The sequence below is a fragment of the Protopterus annectens genome, chromosome 12.part0, assembly GCF_019279795.1.
Source record: "Protopterus annectens isolate FY-2018-M chromosome 12.part0, PAN1.0, whole genome shotgun sequence".
Classification (NCBI taxonomy): domain Eukaryota; kingdom Metazoa; phylum Chordata; order Ceratodontiformes; family Protopteridae; genus Protopterus; species Protopterus annectens.
In genome coordinates, this window is record NC_056746.1 from 315,935,667 (window position 1) to 315,962,659 (window position 26,993).

Consider the following 26,993-nt stretch of genomic DNA (forward strand, 5'->3'; position numbering starts at 1 on the left):
TAGCAAAGTCCACTTTGGACACCCCTTTAGAGACTACATTAAAGTAAACAGAATATCCCCTTACGGAGATTTCCGTTTACCAGTTCAACGTTCTGCACTTGGTGACAATATCGGATTCGATATTATTAGCTTTCGAGATGCTTCGAGATGCTGATGGGAATCCTAATATCACATCACTAAAATATTCACAATACATAGAAACACCAACAAGCAATAACAATAATAAGAAATAACAACAATACATATAAAAACTGTGTCAGATACATGTTGCCCTTAGTTTCAATACACTGGCCATGGAACAGTTGTCATTAATGCCTGGGGACACTGTGACATTTAGTCTTAATTGCTACAGTGTCTCCCCTAACCTCAGGTGTAGTTCTCATCACCCCCCCCCCGTCATTGCATTTAACGCTATTGATAACTGAAATAAATTTGTCATCACGTACTTCACTGTGACAATATAATTAACTGGTGTTTTTTCTGTTTCTCATATCCCTTAGGTGCTCTGCCATTCTAAAACATAACCTACATGTGGTTTTTCCTACATAGAATGCAGGGGAAGTACCACACACAGCTATGTATACCACCATTTCTGTGTTACAGTTGGACTGTCCTGAACATTGTACTGCCCTACCATGACCTACAATGGTCACATATGGACACTCCTGTATAAATCTACAGAACCTACACATGCCACATTTAGTCATCTGGGAGTGATAAAATTTGTTGGAAACATCTTTCTTCTTTTCCAAAATTTCTTCCAAATTGCTTCCTCTACTGTAGGTTACCACAGGGATCTCACCCAACTTGATTTTCAATTCACTACTAATGGCAGTGTCCCAGCAGTTAATAAGCATTTTTAATGCCTCAGAGTTCTGGTTAAAAGGCAGGATCAATGTTTTATTTTGTGATGCAATTTGATGTGCATTCATTTTTTTTGCCTATATTCATTAGTAAAACTGGAGTGTAAATATCCTTCCGTTTTTTTACAGATTTCACTTCTCATCTTAATAGCCTAATTGGGTAGCCCCTATTCAAAAAAGTCCAATCAACTTGGAAAGTTCAGTGTCAAACACATTGTCATCACTCACTGATCTCAACAGGTGAACCATCTGTCCCTTCACAACTCCTTTCTTCTGATGAAAGGGGTGGCAGTTATCAAAAGTGTGGTAGCATACTGGAGAAGGTTTCTTTCCTTTAAATACCGGAACATTTCCCCCGTCTGGGTATGCTTATATAACAGTACATCTAAATAATGTATTTCATTAACGCCAATATTATAAGCAAATCTTAAAAAAAAAAAAAAAAAAAAAAAAAAAAAAAAAAAAATAATCAGTTGTGCCCATTGGGTACAACACAAAATCTTTAATAGTTTCCTTCTTGCCACACCACAAAATAGGAATATCAAGGAAACTTACCCATAGGACAATGTCCTTCACGTAGATGGAATCAAATACAAAATTTCCTTTCCCACTTGGCAAGAACTAGGATGGCATATATGGGGCACACCTTTCCCCCATTGCCACTCCAGATTTGGGTCTAAAATATTTGCCCTCAAAATCCAAAAAAATTGTTTTTCAAAACTGTCTCCATTATCTCAAAATATCTGCATGACTGCCTAATCATACACCAATGCACTGTATGAACATGTACACAAATGCATGGAACTAGCCATACCCAACAGAACCAAGATGCTCTCCTCCAAAAAAGGAAGCCAATCTGGTGGTACCCTGCCATTAATAAACTAACAGAATGAAGAAACTGTTGCAGAAAATGGGGAAGTTCCAAGACTGGAAAAACTCCCTTATTAGCCTCAACAAAAAGTTGAGATCCCTCATCAAATCCTCTAAAGCCAGCTATGAAGGCAGAATTGCAGCAGACACTAAAAACAATCACAAAGCCTTCTATAGCTACATCAAGAACCTCTACAGCAATACCCAGATTTGCTCTGAGATACTGCACAATGGTACCCCCTACACTGAGCCAACAGATACTGCCAACATACTGGAAAACAGATTCAGTGTCAACTTTACCCCTCCCTCCCAAAGGGCCAATCGCAATACTGGAAAAATGCCAGGGACCCAGCATTACTGCAGCACATGTTAAAGCCGCTTTGTCCTTACCAAGTGGTGTTTATCCTTCTCCATAAAGGGGGAGCGACTACAGACCCTGTAATTACAGCCCCATTAGCTTGACGAGTCTGATATGTAAAGCTTTGGAGCGCATCATTGTGGACCTGATCTCCAACTCTAGACCCCACGCAACTTGGCTTTGTGAAAGGGAGGCCATGCCTGCTCAACCCGGATGACTGAGTCAGTCACCAGAGCTGTGGATAAAGGTAAGGCAGTGCATACAGCCTACCTCGATCCGGCCAAAGACTTTGATACCATTCCCCACTCGGGAATTATTGCTAAACTCACCAAACTAGGCATCAACCCCTATATCACTAGGTGGGTTGCAAATTGGCTCACAGACAGAACATGGTGTGAAAGTAACCGACTCAAAGTCAGACTATCGACCAGTCACGAGTGGAGTCCCACAGGGATCGGTCCTGGGTCCTCTCATGTTCGGCATCTACTTCTCAGAAGTCCAGGACAACACAAAGTGACTCTGGCTGACCAAGTTGGCAGATGACTGCAAGCTAGGAGCCATTATCAACTCCCCAAGTGATGCAGACACCCTACAGAAAGGCCTCACTGACACCAATGACTGATGTCGAAACCATGGCCTTAAGCTTAACACCAAAAAATGCATCATCATCCCCTTTGGTAAAAACTCACTTCCCACTAACTACCACATCGATAGGAGCCCACTGGACACTGAAGGCATTACAAGAGATCTGGGGACGCAGGTTGAGAGCAACCTCTCCTTCAACCACCACATTGCCACTGTGGTCAGAAAGTCCTATGTGGCACATCTCATTACAAAGGGTTTTGCATCCAGGAAGAAAATGAGGTCTCTCTCTACTCTTCCCTCATTAAACCAATCGAAGTACAATGCCCCATTTGGCATGTACCTCACTAGACACCTGCAACTGCTAGAGACGCCACAGAAGTACCTCACAAAGAGGATCCTAGGCAATAAACACATGTCCTACACAGACAGACTCAAAATACTCCAGCTATTCTCAGGCTCATATAGCCTACTTAGAGGCGATCTCTGCTTGACTTACAAAGCCATGTCTGACCCTGCTCTGTTAGAAATGCTACATCTAAAGAAATCCCAACTCCTCAACACCACACACTCCAGAGACCTCAACCTCATTACCACAATCGACAGAAAGTACAGTTGTGTACACTTACTGTAAATGTAGATGTTAAGAGTGTACTCACTGTTGCAGTCATCACATTTGGGTTATCTGCTTGCAGTAGCCCTCAGACGGCCTGATTACCAAAGTCTTGGGTCTTGCGTCGGTTGCGGTCTCTTCTTCCGTGACGTCAGGTAGTCAGAGGTATAAAACATGCAGCCGACGCCATTACATCAGTTTCTTGCCCCAGATGTCAGGTGCCCCCTAAATGGGAAGCAATAAAATATATATATATATATACATACACACACACACACATACATATAAATATATATATATATATATATATATATATATATATATATATATATATATATATATATATATATACACATATACATATACATATACACACACACACACACACACACACACACACACACACACACAAGGTTATACCTCCAACAAAAAAGCAAATAACCAAAAAGCTTTTAAGCATAGTAAAGGAGAGTAGAGGTATAACCAAAAAAAAAAAAATCAGGAGGCTGGAGGGAGGGTAACCAAGACTGCAACAGTGAATACACTCGAACATCTAGATTTATGGTAAGTATACACAACTATACTGTGTTCTTCGTGTTTCACTGTTGCAGTCATCACATTTGGGTAGATTCCCAAAGCTAAGGATGGGAGGAGGAATTTAGATAGCATTAGGAGCAGCTATAAGGCCCTGCAAGACTGCAGTGGCAAAGCCAGCTCTGGATTTAGAGAAAATTAGCAAATGGTAATGCCTGGTTAAAGTATGTACAGAACTCCAGGTAGCAGCTTCTAGGATGTCCCTGGTAGGGACACCACTGAGAAAGGCTGCAGAGGCAGGTGCAGCCCTGGTTTAATGGGGTCTGATCCCCTGTGGGATAGGTTTTCCATGGTGCTTATAGCAGAAATGAATGCAATGGCCTATTTAGAAATGGTTTGCTTTGAAATAGCCTTCCCCCCTCTGCCCCTGCAGCAAAATGCCACCAGCTTCAGATTTCCTTTGAGGTTTATTCCTGTCAAAGTAAAATCAAAGTTGTCTGTGCACATGTAAGGAGTGCAGTATCCATTCCCCTTTGTTCTGTGGATTAGGAAAGAAGGTTGGCAAATGAATGGTCTGATTAAGAGCCACACTGGATACCACCTTGGGCATGAAGGGATTGGTTCTGAGGGACACCCTGTCCGCATGAAAGGCTCCACTGCCATAAGGGTCTGTAATTCGGATACCCTTCTTGCTGAAGTGATTGCTAAAAAGAAGGCGGTCTTCCAAGAAAGGAATTTTAAATCTGCACTAGCAGCTGGCTCAAAAGGAGGAAGAGTGAGTTTCTCCAATACAAAGTTAAGGTCCCAGGCTGGAGTTAGGGCTCTCCTGGGTGGTCTGAAATTTCTGGCCCTCTGAGGAACTGCTTGAGTAGTGGATGAGAGAAGAGGGGAGGTTCTGTATTATAATGAGCTGAAATGCCTGGGAGGTGTGAATTTTGACGGAGGAAAAAGAAAGGCCCTTATGAAGCATCTCAGTTAATTATTGTAGAATCTGAGGTAAGTTGGGTGCTGCTGTGCTCCATCCCTTGAGATTGGTTCCAAGCACAGAATCTTTTCCATTTTTCAGCATAAGATTTTCTAGTACTGGGCCTCCTTGCCTCTAAAATGATATCCGATCACTGGTTTACTGAGGGATGGTAAAGGAGAGATTAGGTAATTAACCAGGCTGCTAGGTTCAGGGTTTGAAGCGGAGGGTGCAGAATCTGGTTCTCCTGCTGAGACAACAGGGTAGGGGTATGAGGCAGGTGCCATGGGGCCAACAAGTGACGCACTGTGCAAGAGGGGGTACCAGTGTTTGTGTGGCCAGTCTGGTGCAATCAATATCGTCCTTGGTTTGTCCTGCTTGATCTTTAGTAGAACTTTGGAGAGGAGAGGCAAAGGAGGAAAGACAAACTGACAGGTTTTTCCAGCTGAAGGACAGAGCATGCTTGTTTGTGGGGAGGAGTCGTGCAAAATTTGTGTGATTGGTAGTTCTGGGGGGAGGCAAAACAGGTCTATATCTGGGCTCCCCCATTTGTTTGTCAACATGTCGAAAGTCTTTGGTTCCAGTTTCCACTCGTGTGGGTCCAAGAGGTTTCTGCTTAGTCCGTCTGCCAGTGTATTTAGTTTTCCTGACAGGAATTCAGCTTGTAGATGCATTTGGTAGCTCAAGGCTGTGTTCCACAGTGCCATGGCTAGGCTGCAGAGGGGGGTAAGAATGGGTACCCCCCCTGCTTGTTTATGTACCACATAACAGTGGTGTTGTCCGTCTTTACCATTAATTGTCCTGGAAGAATGTGGTCCCTGAAAGCTGTCAGAGCATTCTGTACAGCTAACATTTCTTTTTGATTGACATGCAGGAGTATTTGGCTTGGGTTCCATTTGCCCTGAATGCACTTCCCTATCAGGTGAGCCCTCCATGCATAGTCTGATGCGTCGGTTAGGGTTTGGGCGGCAGGGGGTAGAGTGAATGGTAGTCCCTTGTTTTGGTGGCAGGCCTCTGCCCACCAAAGGAACTAACCATAGGCAAGATATGACAGGAATCATTGCTTCTAGATCCTGAGAATGTTGACACCATAGGCTTTTTAGATACCATTGTAGTTTCCTCATATGCAGTCTTGCATATGGAATGCAGTCTTGCATATGGAATTAGAAGAATGCAGGAGGCCATGAACCCCAAGGCTTGCAGTATTTGCCTTGCAGATAGCAGGGTTTTTGTGGCCACTAGTTTGAAGTAGGTTGTCAATTGAATTTGTTTCTCTGGCGTGAGGAAAGCCATCTGGGAAGTTGTATTCAAGCTTGCTCCCAGGAATGCAATTTGTTGACAGGGTACCTACCAGGTGTGATTTCTTTTCATTTATAATGTACCCCAGACAAGTTAGCACCCTTTGTATAAAAGCCAGATGATTCAAAAGTATGTCCTGGCTTTCTGCCTGAATTAGACAATCGTCCAGGTATGGGTATATTTGAATATTTCTTTACCTGCAAAATGCAATGACTGGAGCTAGGCACTTCAATACCCTGCACGCAGTAGATAAGCCAAAAGGCAGTGCAGAGAACTGACAGTGCATGTAGCCTGCTTTGAAGCGTAGGTATCTTCTGCAGGATTCCCTGACTGGGATGTGCAGGTATGCTTCCTTTAGAGTGTTGCCAACCATGCATTTTTGCCTAGCATAGGAAGCAACTGCTGAAGTGTTAGTATCTTGAATTTTGGAATCTCAAAAAAGGTATTTAAAGTAGACCGGTCCAGAATAGGATGCCATGAATTGTCTTTTCTGGGTACTAGGAAAAGTCTTGAGTAGAAACCTTGTCCCTTTTCCTCTTCTGGTACAGTTTGAATAGCCTTTATGCTTGAGAGAGACTACCTGCTTTTGAGCCTCTGCCCATTGATTTGGAGGTAGATCTGGCCAACCGTTTGGTGTTGGTAACGTGTGGAAGTGAAATCTGTATAACTGGGAAACTATATTTAAAACCCATTTGTCCTGGGTAATGAGTTCCCAGTTTTTTGCATGTAGAGCAATCTTTCCCCCCAAAGGAGTAGTCAGTTGAGAAGTGCTTGGAAGTTTTAAAGTTAAGTCACGGAGACAGTTTACTATAGAGGGAAGTTTTACTACTCCCAGATTTGGAAGTGGGGGCCCCCCCACTGCTTAGTAATGTGCGTACCCTGGGAATGGAGCCTGGGTGTTCTGCTGGATCTGGGTTTGGACTGAAGGCCTGGAAGAGGCAGGAAAGGACCAATTCTTAGAGGGCCAGTGCCTACTAAATCTTGGAGGTTGTACTTATAAGAAATCTTTAACAGTTTGCATAGATTTAGCTTTTTCCTCCATCTTTTTAAGAACTTCATCTGCCTTGTTGCCAAACAGGTGGTCCTGATTTAAAGGGAGCATCCAGTAATTTAGCTTTAACATGATCTGGCAAAGATTGCTCCTTTAGCCAAGCATGCCTTCTAAGTACAGACCCAGTGACAGCAGCTCTGCAAGATGCCGCTAGTGAATCAAAGCCAGATTGCAAAGTATGTTTTCCAACCTGTTCAGCAGAATGCATTAAATCCTGTAAATCCTTATTTTCAGCACAAATCAGGAATCAACATCATTTTCTGTTTAAGCAATCCAATAATATGCTGCTGATAGTTTAACATATGAAACTGGCAGTTTAAGGCCCTGATGGCCAAGGTTGCAGAAGTGTATACCTTCTTACCCCATCTATCCAGCACCCTGGAGTCTCTATCAGAGGGGGTGGGATTTTTGGCATTAGTAGCTTTAATGCCCTTGGGTCCCTGTGAAATGGTATCAGGATCCACAGTAGGATTTTTGACAAGGTAAATGTGAGTGTCAGGAACCCTGTAATATCTATCAGGTTTTCTGGGAGCAGGAGGCAGAGAGTCAGGGGCCAAGCTATATTCCGAAAAGGCATCAACAATGCCTAGTACAGAAGGGATAGCTAAAGGCCTGTGCTGGGGCAGGAGTAAGAAATCCCTAAGCCTCTTTTTAGAATCAGACAAATCCTGATTTTCCCAGTGAAAATGCTCCCTAAGAGTATGCAAGGTTTCGCCAAAAGAAAAATCCTCTGGGGGGGAGAGCAAAGGGAATAGAGTCCTCAGCATCAGAATCCTCATAGGTAGATAAGGGTAAATCCTGGTCATCAGAGGATTTCAGAATCCTGATCAGAAATATCATAAGCAAACTCAGTCCTAGGTCTCTTACAGGTGGAAGGTTGGCTTCCCCTGATTAAAATAATAAGGTCTTCAGTCATTCTTATTTGTTTTTTAGGCATAGAGGCCTGACCATGTGGTCTGGGCATCGGTTTTCTAGGCATGGTTCAAGATTTAGGCCTTGAAGAAGAAGATGGCATTGGTTTGATATGCAAGTCAGTTGGCCTGAATACACACTCAGAAGCCAGTGCCTGCACAGCGGCTCCGGACCCATCCAAGGTAGAGACATCCAGTTGAAGCATCTCACTGCATACCGGACTCCGAATGGGTCTCAGTAGAGGCCTGAGAATCTGAAGTAGTGGGCATCAGGGGCTGCGAAAGCGCACGAGTACTGGCAAACTAGCGACTAGCTTAGGAGAAGTGTCGTCAGCAGCTTTGGACCTAGGCGGCATGTCTCTGTCTATCTTTGCATTTTTTCAGAATGTCGGTAGTCGGATGGCTTACTGAAGACATATCTGGATAATTGAACAGAGCACCAAAATATTTAGAAGCGAAAATATACGGACTAGCACCAAAATATTTAGAAGCACAAATATACAGACAATGGATAGTTTGTTGTTTAAATAAGACACAAAACTGACAGCGAAGTACATCGTGGTCAGGGCCTAGGCAAGGAATACAGTACAAATGAAAATCTTTGAGGTATTTGCTTTCCACAAGAAATGCAATTATTAACTTTTACTGATATCGGTTTAGAGCAAGAAAAAGTTTCCCCAACGGGGTACTTCGCTTTTAGTTGAAGACTTCGGTTCTGAAACTCAAAAACTTCAGGTGTCGGCTGACCGGAACTTGCCAACTGCTTCTGCTCCGGGCACTGCACGGCAAGAAAGACTGAGGTAATGGCATCGGCTGTATGTTTTATACCCCTGACTACCTGACGTCACGGAAAGAGAGACAGCAACCGACGCAGGACCCAAGACTTTGTTAATCAGGCCGACTGAGGGCTACTGCAAGCAGATAACCCAAATGTGATGACTGCAACAGTGAAACACGAAGAACATCATGCTGGAGGGACAAGTTCCTCACCCAGAGACTGCTCATGCTCTGGAACAGAATCCCCATACATATCAAGCGGAGCACCTCGCTGAACCTCTTCAAGAAAGATCTTGACAAGTGGATGGGTAATCGAAAGTTCACCCCAGGGATCACTCCAGTGGCTCTATTTGATAGAGGCACTGGGAACTTCTATGGGCTAGGCTTGTAAAGGCTCCAGGGCCATTAGCTTAGTACACATCTATGAACAAGTAAATTTCTCTTAACATTATGAACACCATCAACATTTAATAAACTTTCACCAAAGTACTCAAGACCGATGTCATGTGAAATCACTGTAAATAGGTTGATCACATCGATTGTAATAAGCATGTATTCATCCATAACTGACTTGTCCCTAAGCAACTCCAAACAATGCTGGGAATCCTTCAGAATGTATGGTTGGTTAGCTAATGCCTTCTTTGTACATACATCAATAAAGGAGGCTAATGGTTTGTCTTGGAGTTCCTAGCAGCAACAGGCAGTCTAAATGGGGGGTTTAGTGTTTTTATGAATTTTCGGGATTCCGAATATGGTGGGAATCACCAGAAAAATCTACAGATAAGTAATCTAATTCACCTGAATCTAGCACATCCTGGCAAAATGAGTCATACAACCACCAGTCAATTCTGGTGTAAGCCATGTTAACTTCATTTAAAGACACCCTTTCATACACATTGCTATCATTCAAAATGTCGTACATTTTGCTAAAAGTCGCTCTGTAGCAATAAAAAGTACAGTTGTGTACACTTACCATAAATGTACATGTTAGAGTGTATTCACTGTTGCAGTCATTACATTTGGGTAATCCTGCTGCCAGGTTGCCCTCAGTTGGCCTGAATTCCAGTCTTGGGTCCTGTGTCGGCCGCTGTCGCCCCTTCCCTGACGTCAGGTCATCAGGGGTATAAAAGATGCGGCCGACGCCATTTTCTTTAGATTTTCTTGCCCCAGATGTCAAGCGTCCCCTAAAAAAGTTTAGCCAAAATTTATGTACATATAAATACATGCACCAATATGAACTTTACCTTCATCTACAAGCAAATACACCACATAGGTTCCATCAGAAGAAAAGGGGGATGGTGGGTGGGTAACCTGGACTGCAACAGTGAATACACTCGAACATCTACATTTATGGTAAGTGTACACAACTGTACTATGTTCTTAGTGTTTCACTGTTGCAGTCATTACATATGGGTAGAGTCCCAAAGCTATGGATGGGAGGCTGGAGCTAAACAGCATAGGAGCGGCTATGAGGCCCTGCAGAAAGTACAGTTGTGTACACCTACCATAAATGTAGATGTTAGAGTGTCGTCACTGTTGCAGTCATAACTGTAGGGTGTTCCTGCCAGCAGGCAGCCCGAGGTCGGCCAGAATCCCAAAGTCTGGGTACGGCGTCGGCTGTACCAGCAAGAACCCTGACGTCAGAACGCAGGGGTATAAAGCTGACAGCAGACGCCATCTTCTCCAGTCTTTCTTGCCCCAGAAGTCAGAAGTCCCCCAAAATAACCAAAAAAGGTGTCCAAAAAGGAAACACAAATACACCACAAAAGAAGAGGAAGATAAGAGGGGATAGGTGGGAGGGAAACACCGACTGCAACAGTGAAGACACTCGAACATCTATATTTATGGTAGGTGTACACAACTGTACTATGTTCTTCGTGTTTCACTGTTGCAGTCATAACTGTAGGGTGGAATCCCAAAGCTGTGAAGAGGGAGGAGGTTATGTAGAAGAAGGGGCAGCCAGAAGACCCTGCAAAACAGCAGAGGCAAAACCTGCCCTAGACTTAGAATACAAAGGGAGATTATAGTGCTTAGAAAAAGTATGCACTGAACTCCAAGTGGCAGCTTCCAAAATGTCCTTGGTAGGAACTCCTCTGAGAAAAGCTGCTGAAGTGGCAGCTGCTCTAGTAGAATGACTTCTAACAGTACCAGGAGTCTGCTTCCCAAAGTGAGAGTAACAAAACCTTATCCCATGGGCAATCTATTTGGAAACGGTTTGTTTAGAGATAGCCTTGCCTAGAGAACTGGAGGCATAAGAGATAAGCAACTGATCAGATTTTCTGAAATCTTTAGTTCTGTCCAGGTAGAACCGTAGCTGTCTGTGTACGTCCAATGAATGCAAAATCCTCTCCCCTTTGTTTTGAGGATTTGGAAAGAAAGTAGGAAGGTGTATAGTCTGATTTAAAGCCACTTTAGAAATCACCTTAGGCATAAATGTAGGATTGGTCCTCAAGGCAACTCTGTCTTGGTGGAAAATAAGGTATGGTTCCACAGCCATGAGAGCTTGCAACTCTGACACCCTTCTGGCAGAAGTCAAAGCTAATAAAATAGCTGTCTTCCAGGATAAGAACTTGATGTCCGAAGCAGCAGCAGGCTCAAAGGGAGGTAAAGTAAGTTTTTCCAAAACATAATTAAGATCCCAAGCAGGAACAGGAGGAGTTCTAGGAGGTCTTAAATTCTTAGCCCCTCTCAAGAATGGTCTCACCAGCTGGTGAGAGAAAATGGGGGGGGATCAGTGTTGTAATGAGCTGAGATAGCAGAAGCATGGATTTTAATGGAAGAAAAGGAGAGGCCTTTAAGCAAAAGGTCAGAGAGGTAATGGAAAATGGAAGAAATGTCAGGTAGAAGAGGATCAGAACCTCGATCCCGCATCCAAATACAAAATCTTTTCCATTTAGAAGCATAAGATATTCTAGTGCTAGGGCGCCTAGCTTCTAAGAGAACATCCAAAACTTGTTTGGGTAAAGTAGAAGGAATCAAAGGGCCTTGTAGAGCCAAGCTGCCAGGCAAAGAGTCTTGATTTGAGTGTGTAGCATCTGACCCTGATGTTGGGACAGAAGAGAAGGAAACAGAGGCAAACTCCATGGAGGTTCCAAGAACAGGCGTCTTAAAGTTGGATACCAAAACTGTCAAGGCCAATTTGGAGCTATCAAAATGATAATCCTGGGTTTGTCCCGTTTTATTTTCAGTAGTACCCGAGGCAGAAGAGGAAGAGGAGGGAAGGCGTATCCCGAAAGATTCCTCCAGCTGAAAGACAGGGCATCCACTTTCCAAGCTGTTTTGTGGAAGCACCTGGTGCAAAAGACAGGCAGCTGATGACTGAGATGGGAGGCAAACAGATCTATCAGAGGACAACCCCAAACTGCCTTAATCCTGCTGAATAAGTTGGGGTTTAGCATCCATTCGTGAGGATCCAAAAGATTGCTGCTTAGGCTGTCTGCTAAGAGATTCTGTTTTTCTAGAATGAATTGAGCTTGAAGATGCAGATTCAGATTTAGAGCTGTGTCCCATAAACTCATGGCTAGTCTGCAAAGGGGGTATGAGTGAGAGCCTCCCTGCTTGTTTATATACCACATGACTGTGGTATTGTCTGTGCGAATCAAATGATGTGCTGGTTGCAAAAGATTCTGGAAGGCTAGAAGAGCATTTTGGACTGCCAACATTTCCTTCAAGTTGATGTGCCAGGGGAGATGCTTCTTTGTCCAATAACCCTGCTGGCAATTGTTTAAGTAATGAGCTCCCCAAGCATAATCCGAGGCGTCTGTGGTTATGATCCGAGCAGGAAGAGGTAGACTAAAGGGATTCCCTTCGTTTAAATCACAAGCCCTGGACCACCAAAGGAACTATTTTTGGAGGCAGGGAATCAGAGGTATCATTGTTTCCAGGCTGTGGTAATGCTGAGACCATACACTCTTTAGGTACCATTGAAGTTTTCTCATATGAAGCCTTGCATTTGGGATCAACAGGATGCAAGAAGCCATGCAGCCCAAAGCCTACAGGAATTTCCTTGCAGTGAGCTGAGTTAAAGTAGCCAAGGTCCTGAAAATTGATGCCAGCTGTACTTGTTTGTCTGGAGTAAGGAAGGCCCTTTGTAAGCTTGTAAGCTTGTGTTTAGAAGAGCCCCCAAAAAGATAATTTGTTGAGAGGGGATCAAATGTGACTTTTTTGTGTTCACTGAAAATCCCAGTAGTAGGAGAAGACGCTGAACAAACTGCAGATGTTGAAGTAAAAGATCTTTGCTGTCTGCCTGAATAAGGCAGTCATCCAGGTAGGGGTAAATTTGAATTCCTTGGAGTCTGCAATAAGCTACTACTAGAGCCAGACACTTGGTAAAGACTCTGGGCGCAGTAGATAAGCCAAAGGACAGTACAGAGAATTGAAAGTGTCTCGAACCTGCCTTGAATCTGAGGTATTTTCTGCGTTCCTGTCTGATGGGAATGTGTAAATAGGCTTCCTTCAAGTCCAATGTCACCATCCAAGCATCCTAGGAGAGCATGGGAAGGGGTTGGTGCAGAGTAAGCATCTTGAATTTTGGAATCTCCAGAAAGGTATTTAACACCGAGAGGTCCAGAATAGGTCTCCACGAGTTTTGTTTCCTTGGGACCAGAAAAAGTCTGGAGTAAAAACCTTTTCCCATCTCTGGAAGTGGAACAGGTTCGATGGCTTTCATGACCAATAAGGCGTCCACTTGATTTAAGGCCTCTGACCATTGATGTTTTGGCAGATCCGGCCAACCCGAAGACCTTGGCAGAGTATGAAAGTGGAATTTGTAGCCTCTTAAAATCACATCTAAAACCCATTTGTCCTGGGTAATACGAGTCCAATTTTGGCAGAAAAGAGAAAGTTTTCCTCCGAGAGGGGCTTCCAGGCAAGGAGGACCTGTAGCCCAACGGAGAGAGTCATTGAGTCTGCTTCTTTTGAGATTGAAATCTGTCTTCTCCCCTTCTAGGTGAAGAAGCAGTCCATTGTCTGGACCTGTAAGAGGCCTGAGCCTGTCCCCGACCTCTGGAGCGTCTATATCTTCCCCTTTGAGGCCTGTCAGACGTGGGAAAGGACCAATTTTTGGAGGGCCAATTTCTAGAAAATCTAGGAGGCTGAACTTGCAAAAAAATCTTTAACAGTCTGCATACACTTTGCTTTTTCTTCCATCTTTTTAATAACCTCCTCAGCCTTGGACCCAAATAAAACATCATGCTGAACAGGGGCATCTAACAGTTTAGCCTTAACCTGTTCAGGTAAATTCTGCTCACGAAGCCAAGCATGTCTCCTGATAACAGTACCAGCGGCTGTGGCCCTGCAAGAAGCTTCCAAAGCATCAAAACCACAATGTAAACTATGTTTGCTAACTTGTTCAGTTGCATGCAATACATCCTGTAATTCCTTGTCCTCTGCACATGCAGGAAAGGTAGAGAGCCTTTGCTTTAGAACAGACAAAAGAAATTGCTGATATTTGAACATGTGAAACTGGCAATTTAAAGCTCTAATAGAAAGGGTAGCAGAAGTGTAAACCTTTTTGCCCCACCTGTCCAAGGCACGGGAATCCTTTTCAGAGGGAATAGGATTTTTAGATGAAGCAGCCTTAGCAGCCCTAGAACCCTGAGAAATGGTTTCAGGATCAGCTGAAGGGTTCTTAAATAAGAACTGATGGGAGTCAGGGACTCTAAAATCTATCAGGCTTAGAAGGAGCAGGCGGCAGAGAATCAGGATTTAGGTTAGCTTCAGAAAAAGCATCATCCACAATATCAAGCACAGGAGGAATAGCCAAAGGTCTGTGCTGAGGGAGAAGGAGAAATTCCCCAAGTCTCGTCTTGGAAGCAGAATAATCCTGACCTTCCCAATGAAAATGCTCCCTCATCTCATGTAAGGTTTCCCCAAAAGAGAAATCTTCAGGGGGAGAAGCAGAGGGAATAGAGTCCTCTGCATCAGAATCCTCATAAGGAGGAAAAGAATAATCCTGGTCAGAGGAAGCGACAGAAGACACAGAAGCCTGATCAGAAGAATCATAAGGAATATCCTGTCTAGGCCTTTTTTCAGGAGGAGGGTGAGAACCCCTAATCATTGTAAGTAAATCTTCAGCCATCCAAAGTAATTGCTTCTGGGACTTGGGAGCTGTATCCGAGGCAGCTTGTGAAGAAACCCTTGGTTTAACAGGAGTCTTTGACTTTGCCTTTGTCGAGATAGTAATATTAGAAGGCCTGAAAACCCCCTCAGAAGCCGGTACCTGCACAGCGGTTCCGGACCCATCTGAAGAAGCGACGTCCGAAGGTCCTGCAGCAGATAAAATACTGGGCCTAGAAGGCTCCCCATGGGAGTCCGTGTCGGCCATCGGTTCTGAAGTGGCGGACGCCAGGGGCTGCAAAAGCGCCTCACTGACGACCGCCGAAGCTGGCTCCGGCTGCAAAATATCATGTTTGGACCTCAGAGGCCTATCCTTGTCTTTGCGTTTTTTCTGAATTCCGGTTGTCGGTAAAGTATCCGACGACATCCTATAATTAAATCGTCTACCGAAATAATTCAAGGCCCAATCGTACCTACGCTTGATAGTGCGAGAATTAAACCTGGCACAGAACCGACAGCAAGAAACGTCGTGGTCAGGGCCTAAGCAAGGTAGACAGTAAGAGTGGAAATCTTTATGAGGTATTTGTTTCCCTCACGATATACAATTATTAACTTTTTCTGACATCGGAGGAGCAAGAAAAAAGTTTCCCCAACGGGGTACTTAGCTTGAGAAGAGAAGTAGAAAACTTCGGACCAACGACAATCAAAGCACGTTGTCTGAAAAACGCCAACCAACGACTTGCGAGCTGCTTTCCACCGCACGGCAAGAAAGACTGGAGAAGATGGCGTCGGCTGTCAGCTTTATACCCCTGCGTTCTGACGTCAGGGTTCTTGCTGGTACAGCAGACGCCGGACCCAGACTTTGGGATTTTGGCAGACCTCGGGCTGCCTGCCGGCAGGAACACCCTACAGTTATGATTGCAACAGTGAAACACGAAGAACATCTGCAGTGGTAAAGCCTGCCCTGGATTTAGAGTACAGTGGTAGATGATAGTGCTTTGTAAAGGTGTGCACTGAACTCCCAAGTAGCAGCCTCTAAAATGTCCTTGGTTGGTACTCCCCTGAGAAAGGCTGCTGAAGTGGCTGCAGCTCTGGTTGAATGTGGCCTAACGCCCTTAGGCACTGGTTTGCCATGGAGTACACAGCAGAAACGAATGCAGTGGCCTATCCACTTTGAAATGGTCTTTCTTTGTGATCCTGCAGCATATGACACTATTAATTGCTCTGTCTTTCTGAAAACTTTGGTTCTGTCCAAGTAGAATCTAAGCTGTCTGTGTACGTCCAAAGAATGCAGAATTCTCTCCCCCTTGTTCTGTGGATTTGGATAAAAAGTTGGCAGGTGAATAGTTTGGTTAAGAGCCACACTAGACACCACCTTAGGCATAAATGTTGGGTTTGTCCTCAGAGAGACCCTGTCTGGATAAATAATGATAAAAGGTTCTACAGCCATGAGTGCCTGTAGCTCTGAAACATCTTGCAGAAGTTATTGCTAGGAGCAGAGCTTTGTTCCACTATAAAAACTTTATATCAGCAGCAGTAGCAGCTGGCTCAAAAGGAGGCAGGGTGAGATTTTCCAAGACATAGTTGAGGTCCCATGCAGACATTGGTGATCTCCTTGGAGGCCTTACATTTTTGGCCCCTCTGAGGTACTGCTTTAATAAGGGATAAGAAAAGATTAGTGGCTCTGCATTGTAATGAGCCGAAATGGCAGAGGCATGAATTTTAATAGAGGAGAAAGACAGGCCTTCGTCCAGCATCTCAGTTAAGTATTGCAAAATCTGAGGAATATTTGGCACAGCTGTATCAGTTCCTTGTGCCTGGTTCCAAGCACAGAATCTCTTCCATTTTCCAGCATAAGGTTTTCTAGTACTAGGCCTTCTGGCTTACAAAATGACATTAATCACAGCTTTACTGAGAGGTGTGTTTTGTATGACTACATTATCAGTCACGCTGCCAGGTTTAAAGTCCTGAGTTGGCTGTGCAGGATCTGACTGTTTTGCTGGGACAGTAGATGAGGTATTTGAGGTAAGGTCTAAGCTGGGCATTAAAACAAGTTCCTTAGTATTGGATACCAGTACTGACGGGGCAAGTCTGGGGCAATCAGTATCATCTTTGGCTTCTCCTGTCTAACCTTTAGGAGTACCTTGGGGAAGAGAGGCAGAGGGGGAAAGGCATATACTGATAGGGCGTCCACTTTCCATGCTTGTCTGTGATTAATCCTTGTGCAGAATCTTTTTAATTGGTAGTTGTGAGGGGAGGCAAATAGATCCATGTCCGGGCATCCCCATTTCCTTGTTAACATGCTGACGACTTGTGGATCCAGCTGCCACTCGTGGGGATCCATGAGGTTTCTGCTTAGTTAGTCTGCCAGAGTATTTTTCCTTCCTGGCAGGAATTGTGCCTGCATATGTACTTGGTAAGTCAGTGCTGTGTCCCACAAAGTCATGGCTAGTCTGCAAAGGGGGTAAGAATGTGTGCACCCCTGCTTGTTTATATACCACATGACCGTGGTGTTATCTGTCTTTATCAGTAGTTGTCCTGGATGTAGTAGGTCCTTGAAGGTAGTCAGGGCATTTTGAACAGCTAGCATCTCTTTTTGAATGATATGTAGATGCATTTGGTTGGAGGTCCATGTGCCCTGAATGCATCTTCCTGCCATGTGGGGCCCCCCCCCGGCATAATCTGAAGCATCCGTTGTTAGTGTCTGCCTGGCTGGGGGTAATGTGAATGGCTGTCCCTTGTTTTGGTGACAAGCCTTTGCCCACCATCGAAACTCCTGTTGCAGGCAGGGAATGAGAGTAATTATAGTTTCCAGGCTGTGGCAATGTTGAGTCCAAACAAACACTTTTTAGGTACCAATGAAGTTTCCTCATATGCAGTTTTGCATATGGAATTAGTAGGATGCAGGATGCCATGAAGCCCAAAGCCTGCAGAATTTTTCTTGCAGGTAACTGGGCCTTTGTTGCCAACATTTTGAAATAGGTAGTCTGTTGCCTTTGTTTGTCTGGCGTGAGATAAGCCATCTGGGCAGTTGCATTTAAGCTTGCACCCAGGAATATTATCTCTTGTGAGGGTACTAGTTTTGATTTTTCGCTGACTGTGTACCCTAGGCATGTTAGAAGTCTTTTCATAAACACCAGATGCTGTAGAAGAATGTCCTTGTTCTCAGAATGTCCTTGTTCTCTGCTTGAATTAAGACAGTCGTCCAAGTAAGGATAGATTTGTATTCTTCTGTCTGCAGAATGCAATTACTGGTGCCAGGCACTTTGTAAAGACCCTGGGTGCAGTAGATAAGCCAACGGGCAGTGCAGAGAATTGGTAATGCATTGAGCCTGGCCTTGAACCGGAGGTATCTTCTGCATATTTGTCTGATTGGGACATGCAGGTATGCCTCTTTTAGGTCTAAAGTCACAAGCCAAGCGTTCTTGCCCAGCATGGGCAGAAGCTGCTTCTAAGTCAATATCTTGAATTTTGGTATATCCAGGAATGTGTTCAGAATAGATAGGTCCAGTATTGGCCTCCAGGCCTTGTCCTTTCTGGGTACCAAGAACAGTCTTGAGTAAAATCCTTGTCCCTGCTCTTGCTCTGGTACTTGCTGAATGGACCCCATGTCCATGAGGGATGAGACTTGTTTTTGTGCCTCTGTCCATTGATTTTTTGGCAGATCTGGCCAGCCATTTGCCTTTGGCAGAGAATGGAAGTGGCCCTTGTAGCCTTGTGACACGATATTTAGAACCCACTTGTCCTGGGTTATAATGGGCAAATTTTGTGAAAAAAGTGCTAATTTTCCCCCCAAGGGTGCTGCCAGAAGATAAGCCTTTTCTTTGCGTTTTTTTGTAAACTCCGGTAGTCAGATAGCTATCCAATGACATTTCTGGATAATTAAACCGGCGTCCAAAATAGTTTAAAGCAAAATCATACCGACGCTTAATAGTGCGTTGGTTAAATCTAGCACAAAACCGACAACCAGAAACGTTGTGATCAGGGCCTAGGCAAGGAATACAGTAAGAATGAAAATCCTTATGAGGTATTTGCTTTCCACAAAAAAATACAATTATTTACTTTTTCTGACATTGGTCTGGTGCAAGAAAAAAAGTTTCCCCAATGGGGTACTTTTTTTTGAAGACTTCAGATCTGAAACTCCAACACTAAAATCTCAGGAGTCGGCCGACCGGCACTTGCGAACTGCTTCTGCTTCGGGCACCGCGCGGCAAGAAAGACTAAAGAAAATGGCGTCAGCCGCATCTTTTATACCCCTGATGACCTGATGTCAGGGAAGGGGCGACAGTGGCCGACGCAGGACCCAAGACTTTGGAATTCAGGCCGACTTAGGGCAACCTGCCAGCAGGATTACCCAAATGTAATGACTGCAACAGTGAAACACGAACATCATCTGTCCCACCACCCATATCCGGTTTCATCACCCGATAGTCTCTAGATACATACCACATTTTTAGGCACTCTCTCATTGCTGGATAAATTCTCAGTTAAAACAGTTTACTAAAATGTCTCCTTAATTCGAATGCACGACTGTTCAAAAGTATTTAATCACAGCATGCTGCAGTAGTATAAAAATACTTTCTTTTAAATATTTTGGTCTCACCTATATTCAAATTGCCTTGTACATTAAAACACAATGCCAAGATCAGTTGTCTGGTAAAAAGTTTCAAACCAATTAATACCTTGGCAATATGTAATCTGTACATAGGAACAAAAGAAAAACCTTTGCTTAAATTAAAATGCTCGATTGTCACATCTGTAAAATTATAAACAGAAAAGTCACCTTCGGTTAAACACTTCACAGTCAACATTTCATTAGCCAAATCAACAAGAACCTGCATATTTAAAATCTGTTCCTGTAGTAGTCTTTCCTGCCGTGATTGTTGGAACCTTTCCATTGTTGTTTCGGTCTCCCATAAGGAACAAAGTCCTTGGTTTTGTTCTGAAGGCGTTCTGACCGCCTCAAAGGGATTTGATGGTCTAAAAAATACCAGCTTGGTTTACAGACACATTGCCATTATTGTGTCCGGAGCTAAAAGCAACATCTACAGTCATGCTATCAGTTTCTTTACTACCAGGTTCAGGATAAAAACTCTTTTCTCTTTATAATTAGTTGCATCCCTTAATAACTTTTTCTGTTTTCTTGCCAGTCCCATCAACAAACTTAAACTGGTCTGAAAAAACTTAAGAAAACTCTTGTCGCAATCAAACAAATCTTTGGTAAAGCTAAGTTCAGTTACTTCTTTTTGTAATGCTTTTAACCTACGTTCGTTGTCATGTATAATACGCATTAACTGCATACCTGTGTTGTCAAAGAGTTCCAAAAGTTCTCAATGCATAGCAGAACCAGGTACTGTCCCAGCTGGAAAATGCCAAAGGCAAAGACCTTTAGGAGCCTGTTTCAGTTCCAACGAACGCTTCAAACACGTTGTCCATTTGCAGACTTCTAAGTTTCCTCACGGCTTTTTCAAACCTCCGTAGTTGTTCCTGAACCATACCAAAACCCTCCACTTGAATAGGGGTCGAAGAAAACTGGTATTACATCATGGAAAAAAAGCAGTTTTATAGCTGTAGGAAATTTAGTGCTATTATATGCAGAACTAGATGAAAGACCATTAACAATGGCCCTCAAAGTCCCTGAAAGGTTATTTAAAGCCAGAAAATCCTTGGGAGGGGGGTATGTAAAGTTAAAATATTCTCTTGTGTAGTTGGTATAGTCAAACCCAAGGTTTGGGCATCGTTTTTATGCTTTAATTCCCGCTTCAGCAGGTTAGCCAGCTCAGTTATTTCATTCAGCTGCCTTTCCATTGTTGCTCATAATACACACCCAAAAATCAAGTGGAAAAAAATGAGGGTGACAAGGCCAAGAACTACAAAAAAAAATAAAATAAAAAAAATAAATAAAAAAAAGTCACATAAGGTGATAGAATACCCAAACTAAAATATAAAATTCACCACCATGTCAAATTCCAAGTGAAATGGATATTTATTAAAACACAATTCCCAACAAGACTTGGCACTTTCGCTTGCTTCATACAAGCATCAGAGTCATTGTTCTGGGCATCAAGTCTACTTAATATAGTAACAAGACACCAATCAGAACAAAGCAATTAAAAGCAATCACTTTTAAAGAAACATTACACAGGCTGCCTACCATCAGACATATAAGACTTGACCAGTTGGACAAAAAAGTACAGTTTTGTACCTACCATAAATGTAGATGTCCGATAGATATGCAACTGCAGTCATAACATATGGGTTGTCCTGCCTCAGGCAGCCCTCGGTCGGCCGGATTCCAAAGTCTGGGTCCGACGTCTGCTGATGTCGCATTTCTCTCCGACGTCACAGCGGCAGGAGTACATAAGCATCAGCCGACGCCATCTTCTTCAGTGTTTCTTGCCCCAGATGCCAGGTGCCCTCCAAGGAAGGCTGTAATCAATTTGGAAGACAAAACAGGTTTCCAGACAAATAAATAAGCAATAAACAGATACACCATAACAGATATCCCCAGCTAGGATAACAGGGAGAGGAATGGACCCAAGGAATAGAGGGGAAGGAGGGAGGGAAAACCCGACTGCAGTTGCATATCTATCGGACATCTACATTTATGGTAGGTACAAAACTGTACTATGTCCTTCAAGAATGCAACTGCAGTCATAACATATGGGTTGAATACCATAGCTTAGCTGGGGGAGGTGGAAACACTAAAAAAAGGATGGTGTAGCTATCAATCCCTGCAGGACTGCCGAAGCAAAGCCTGCTCTGGATCTGGAATATAAAGGGAGGTTGTAGTGTTTGGAGAATGTATGCACGGAGCTCCATGTAGCAGCTTCTAGAATGTCTTTTGTAGGCACCCCTCTTAAGAATGCTGTAGAGGTGGCTGTAGCTCTGGTAGAGTGTGATCTGATATTGGCTGGTACACTCTTTCCATGGAAGGAATAACAATCTGATGCAATGTCCAATCCATTTTGAGATAGTCTGTTTGGAAATTGCTTTCCCTTGTACTCAAAGGGCGTAAGCTACAAAACGCTGATCAGACTTCCTATTGGCCTTGGTTCAGTCCAGGTAGTAGCGAAGTTGTCTGTGAATGTCCAAGGTATGCAACAGTCTTTCCCCTTTGTTCTCAGGATTGGGAAAGTAGGCAGGTGAATTGCTTGATTCAAAGAAACCCTAGATACCACTTTTGGCAGAAAGCTAGGGTTGGTTCGTAAGGAGACCCTGTCTCTATGAAAGGTAATGAACGGTGGTATTGCCATTAGGGCCTGTAATTCCGAAACCCTTCTTGCTGAGGTGATTGCCAACAGGAAAGCTGTCTTCCATGAGAGGAATTGTAAGTCCACAGAAGCTGCTGGCTCAAAGGGGGGTAGAGAGTCAGTTTTTCTAGGACAAAGTTGAGGTCCCAAGCTGGAACTGGGGCCTTTCTTGGTGGCTTGATATTCTTGATTCCTCTAAGAAATTGCCTTAACAAAGGATGTGAGAACACAGGTGGATCAGTGTTGTATCTAGCTGAAATAGCTGAAGCATGTATTTTTATAGAAGAATATGAGAGTCCATTCTGTAGCAAATCTGCCAAGTATTCCAGGATGAGTGGGATGTTCAATAATGATGCATCATGACCCCTGCTGGTATTCCAAATGCAGAATCTCTTCCATTTTGCTGAATAAACCTTTCTGGTGGATGGTCTGCGGGCTTCTGTTAATATCCGCTGAACTTCCTTGGAGAGAGATAGATTGAGGTTATTCATGGAATCTCCCAAGCTGTTAGCTGGAGCATCTGAATGTTGGGATGTACTGTCTTGAAGTTGTTTTGAGTCAAAAGATGGGGCCATTGGGGAAGGGCCCATTTTTTGTTGTGGCATATGCTCCGTAGTAGTGGGTACCAGTGTTGTCTTGGCCAGTCTGGAGCTATTAAGATCCCTTTTGGCTTCTCTGCTTTGATCTTTAGTAGTACTGTGGTCATCAGTGGCAGAGGTGGGAATGCATAAATCTTTAGGAAGTTCCAGTTGAATGAGAGAGCATCTGTTTTCCATGCTTGTGGATGATATGTCCTTGAACAGAACTTTTGTAGCTGATGATTGAGGTGGGAGGCAAATAGGTCTACTTCTGGCCTGTCCCATGTCGAGGTGAGCCTTATGAAGATTTCTGAATGTAAACTCCACTCGTGGGGGTCTAGGAAATTCCTGCTTAGGCTGTCCGCCAGCACATTGTCTTTGCCTGGAACAAACTGGGATTGCAACTGTATGTTTAAGCTCAGTGATTTTTCCCAAAGATTCATTGTCAGTCTGCAAAGGGGGTAAGAATGGGTGCCCCCCTGCTTGTTTATGTACCACATGACAGTGGTGTTGTCTGTCCGTATTAGCAGGTGGCCTTGCTGGAGTTGTTGTCGAAAGGCCTCGATGGCATGCATGACTGCCAGCATTTCTTTTTGGTTGATATGCAGATGTGTTTCCTTTGGAGACCATTGTCCTTGAATACATCTGCCCTCCATGTGCACCCCCCATCCAAGGTCTGAGTCGTCTGTGGTCATTGTTTGTGTTATTTGTGGTTTTTTGAATGACATACCTGTGTTTGCCTGGCTTACCGAGGCCCACCATAGGAATTCCTTTTGTAGGCATGGAATAAGCGGTATGGTTGTCTCTAAGTTGTTGCTGTGTTGAGACCATAAACTTTTTAGGTACCATTGAAGCTTTCTCATGTGTAGTCTTGCTAATGGAACCAGGAGAATGCATGATGCCATGTAACCCAGGGCCTGTAGGAATCTCCTTGCAGTCATCTGGGTGAGCTTTGCCAAACCTTTGAAATAATGAGTTAACTTCTTTTGCTTGTCTTCTGTCAGGTAAGCCATTTGAGAGGTTGTGTCTAGATTGGCTCCTAAGAAAGTAATCTGCTGGGATGGCTGCAGTCTTGACTTTTGGAAGTTGACTGTGTATCCCAGAGCTTGTAGCAATTGAATGACATAATCCAAGTTTTTTGTCAAAATCAGTTTGTCGTCCGCTTGTATGAGGCAGTCGTCCAGGTACGGGTAAATTTGAATCCCCTGGAGCCTGCAATGAGCAATTACTGAAGCCAGGCATTTTGTAAACACTCTGGGCGCAGTAGATAAGCCAAATGGCAATGCTGAGAATTGATAATGCTCTGGCCCTGCAAGAAATCTGAGGTATCTTCTGCAGCTGTGTCTGATAGGGACATGCAGTTATGCCTCCTTGAGGTCCAGAGTAATCAGCCAAGACCCCTTGCCCAGCATGGGAAGGAGTTGCTGTAAGGTCAGCATTTTGAACTTTGGTACTATGAGAAAGGTGTTTAATGCGGACAAATCCAGTATTGGTCTCCATTGTGTTTCTTTTCTTGGAACAAGGAACAGTCTTGAGTAAAACCCCTGGCCTTGTTCTTGTTGTGGAACTTTTTCTATTGCATTGATCTGAACAAGCAGAGAAATTTGCTTGAAAGCCTCTGCCCTCTGGTTTTGCAGTAGGTCTGGCATGCCTTGTTTCCTTGGTAAGGTATGAAAGTGGAACCTGTAGCCTTGGTCTATAATGTCCAAAATCCATTTGTCCTTTGTCAATCTGTGCCAATAGTCTGAAAACAGAGATAGTTTTCCGCCCAAGGGAGCTTCGTTTTGCTCTTTGGTAAGCGGAAGTAGAGGAAAGTCACTGGGATTGTCCCTGTGGGGCAGGAGAAGCCCCTGTGTCACTTCTTTGGTTTCCTGGTTGCCATTGTCGTCCCCTGTAGGAACCTCTGTATGGTCCTCTTCCTCGGCCACGCCTGCTTTTGCCCCTTTGAAATCTTTCAGTATTAGGAAAGGACCAGTTTTTTGAAGGCCAATTCCTGCTGAATCTGGGTGGCTGAACCTGGAGGAAATCTTTGACTGTCTGAACTGACTTGGCTTTTTCCTCAATGGTCTTTAATACATCTTTAGCATTAGCACCAAAAAGCTTATTCTTTTCCAAGGGTGCATCAAGAAGTTTTGCCTTAACATGATCTGGTAGAGGTTGTTCTTTTAACCATGCATGTCTGCGAATGACTGCCCCCTGTCATAGCTGCCCTACATGAAGCTTCCAATGCATCATATCCACACTGAAGGAAGTGATTGCTAACTTGCTGAGAGTTGTGCACAGCCTCCTGCAAAGACTTCCTATCTAAAGGATCAGGAGAGGCCAAAGTTTTCTGTAAATCATCTAACAGGAAATCCTGGTATTGAAACATATGAAAGAGACAATTGAGAGCTCTCATAGATAAAGTAGTGGAGGTGTAAACCTTCTTCCCCCATCTCTCTAATGACCTAGCTTCCCTATTGGAAGGCAAAGGATTTTTGGAGGTGGTAGCTGAAACCCCTTTCGGCCCCTGTGAAATGGTTTCTAAATCAACAGCATGGGCCCTAAAGAAATGAGAATGCGTTTCAGGAACTCTATAGTATCTGTCCGGCTTAGCAGGAGGGAGAGTATCAGGGGTAACACTGGAGTCAGAGTATAAATCATCCAAAACATCAAGCACAGGAGGAATAGCTAAGGGCCTGTGCTGGGGCTTTTTAAGGAGGGTACGAAGGCGCTTTCTGGAATCAGAAAATTCCTGGCCTTGCCACTTAAAATGTTCCCTCATGGAATGCAGAACTTCCCCAAAAGAAATATCCTCAGGAGGGGAGGCCGAAGGGATGGAGTCCTCTGCATCGGAGTCCTCGTAGGCCTGGAAAGGCTCTTCCTGGCTATCGGAGTGGCCAGAGGCCTCAGAATCTTCATCTGAAGGCAGAGGGTCAGTGGGCTCAACCCTGGGCCTCTTATCAGGAGGAGGCTGAGATCCTCTCTCAGGATGGGCCTGGGAACCTCTGATCATGGAGATTAAGTCTGCTGCCATAGTCATGATTTGTGTCTCAGGAGTAGGCTGAGGTAAGGCTTTGACAGAAAGGTGCTTAGTCTTCCTAGCTGCCTTAGCACGTGTGTAGGCCTTGATAGACATGGACATGGGAGGCCTAGCAGCTCCACGTGCAGGAGTGACCTTATCCACAGCAATGGTCTCGGGCATTTCCTCGGTAACAGTATCCGGAGGAAAATCAATAACTGGCGTCGGTGTGGTCTCCGGTATCGGAGGTATCGGTAATGCGGTGTCTTCGGTTCGGAGCGGTGAAATAACCGCCTCAGAGGGAACCGGAGCACTCGCGGTAGGTTTTGGCGTGGTGTTGGTGGAAGACGCGGGCCGAGGATGGCGGTCCCGGTCTTTACGTTTTTTAGGAGTCTGCGATGTCGGTAACTTCGACGGCATCTTGTAATCGTATTTTTCGCTGAAAAAGTCTTCAGCGAACTCCGCCCGGCGCCTGAGAGTGCGCTTATTGAAGCAAACACAGGCGGCACAGGCCGAGACGTCGTGGTCTGGGCCAAGGCAAGGAAGGCAGTAAGAATGGAAATCCTTATGAGGTATTTGTTTACCACAAGACAAACAATTATTGACTTTTTCAGTAATTTCTGACATCGGCTGAGGCAAGAAAAGGTCCCCAACGGGGTACTTAGCTTTTTTGATGACTTCGGATCGAAGAATACAGGAGCTGACCGACCGGCACTTGCAAACTGCTTCTGCTTCGGGCACCGCGTGGCAAGAAAGACTGAAGAAGATGGCGTCGGCTGATGCTTATGTACTCCTGCCGCTGTGACGTCGGAGAGAAATGCGACATCAGCCGACGTCGGACCCAGACTTTGGAATCCGGCCGACCGAGGGCTGCCTGAGGCAGGACAACCCATATGTTATGACTGCAGTTGCATTCTTGAAGGACATCTAATATTACATCACTGAAATATTCATAATACATAGAAACACCAAACACTAATAAAATGATAAAAAACAATAATACATATAAAAACTGTGTCAGATGCATGTGTTGCCCATAGTTTCAATATTAACAACTGCTGGGACACGACCATTAGTAGTGAACTGAAAAGCAAGTTAAGTGAGCACCCTATGGTAACCTACAGGAGAGGGAGGAATTTGAAAGAAATTTTGGAAAAGAATAAAGATGTTTCCAACAAATTTTATCACTCCCAGATGACTAAATGTGGCATGCGTAGGTTCTGTAGATTTATACACAAGGGTCCATATGTGACCACTGAAGGTCAAGGCAGGACTGTAATGT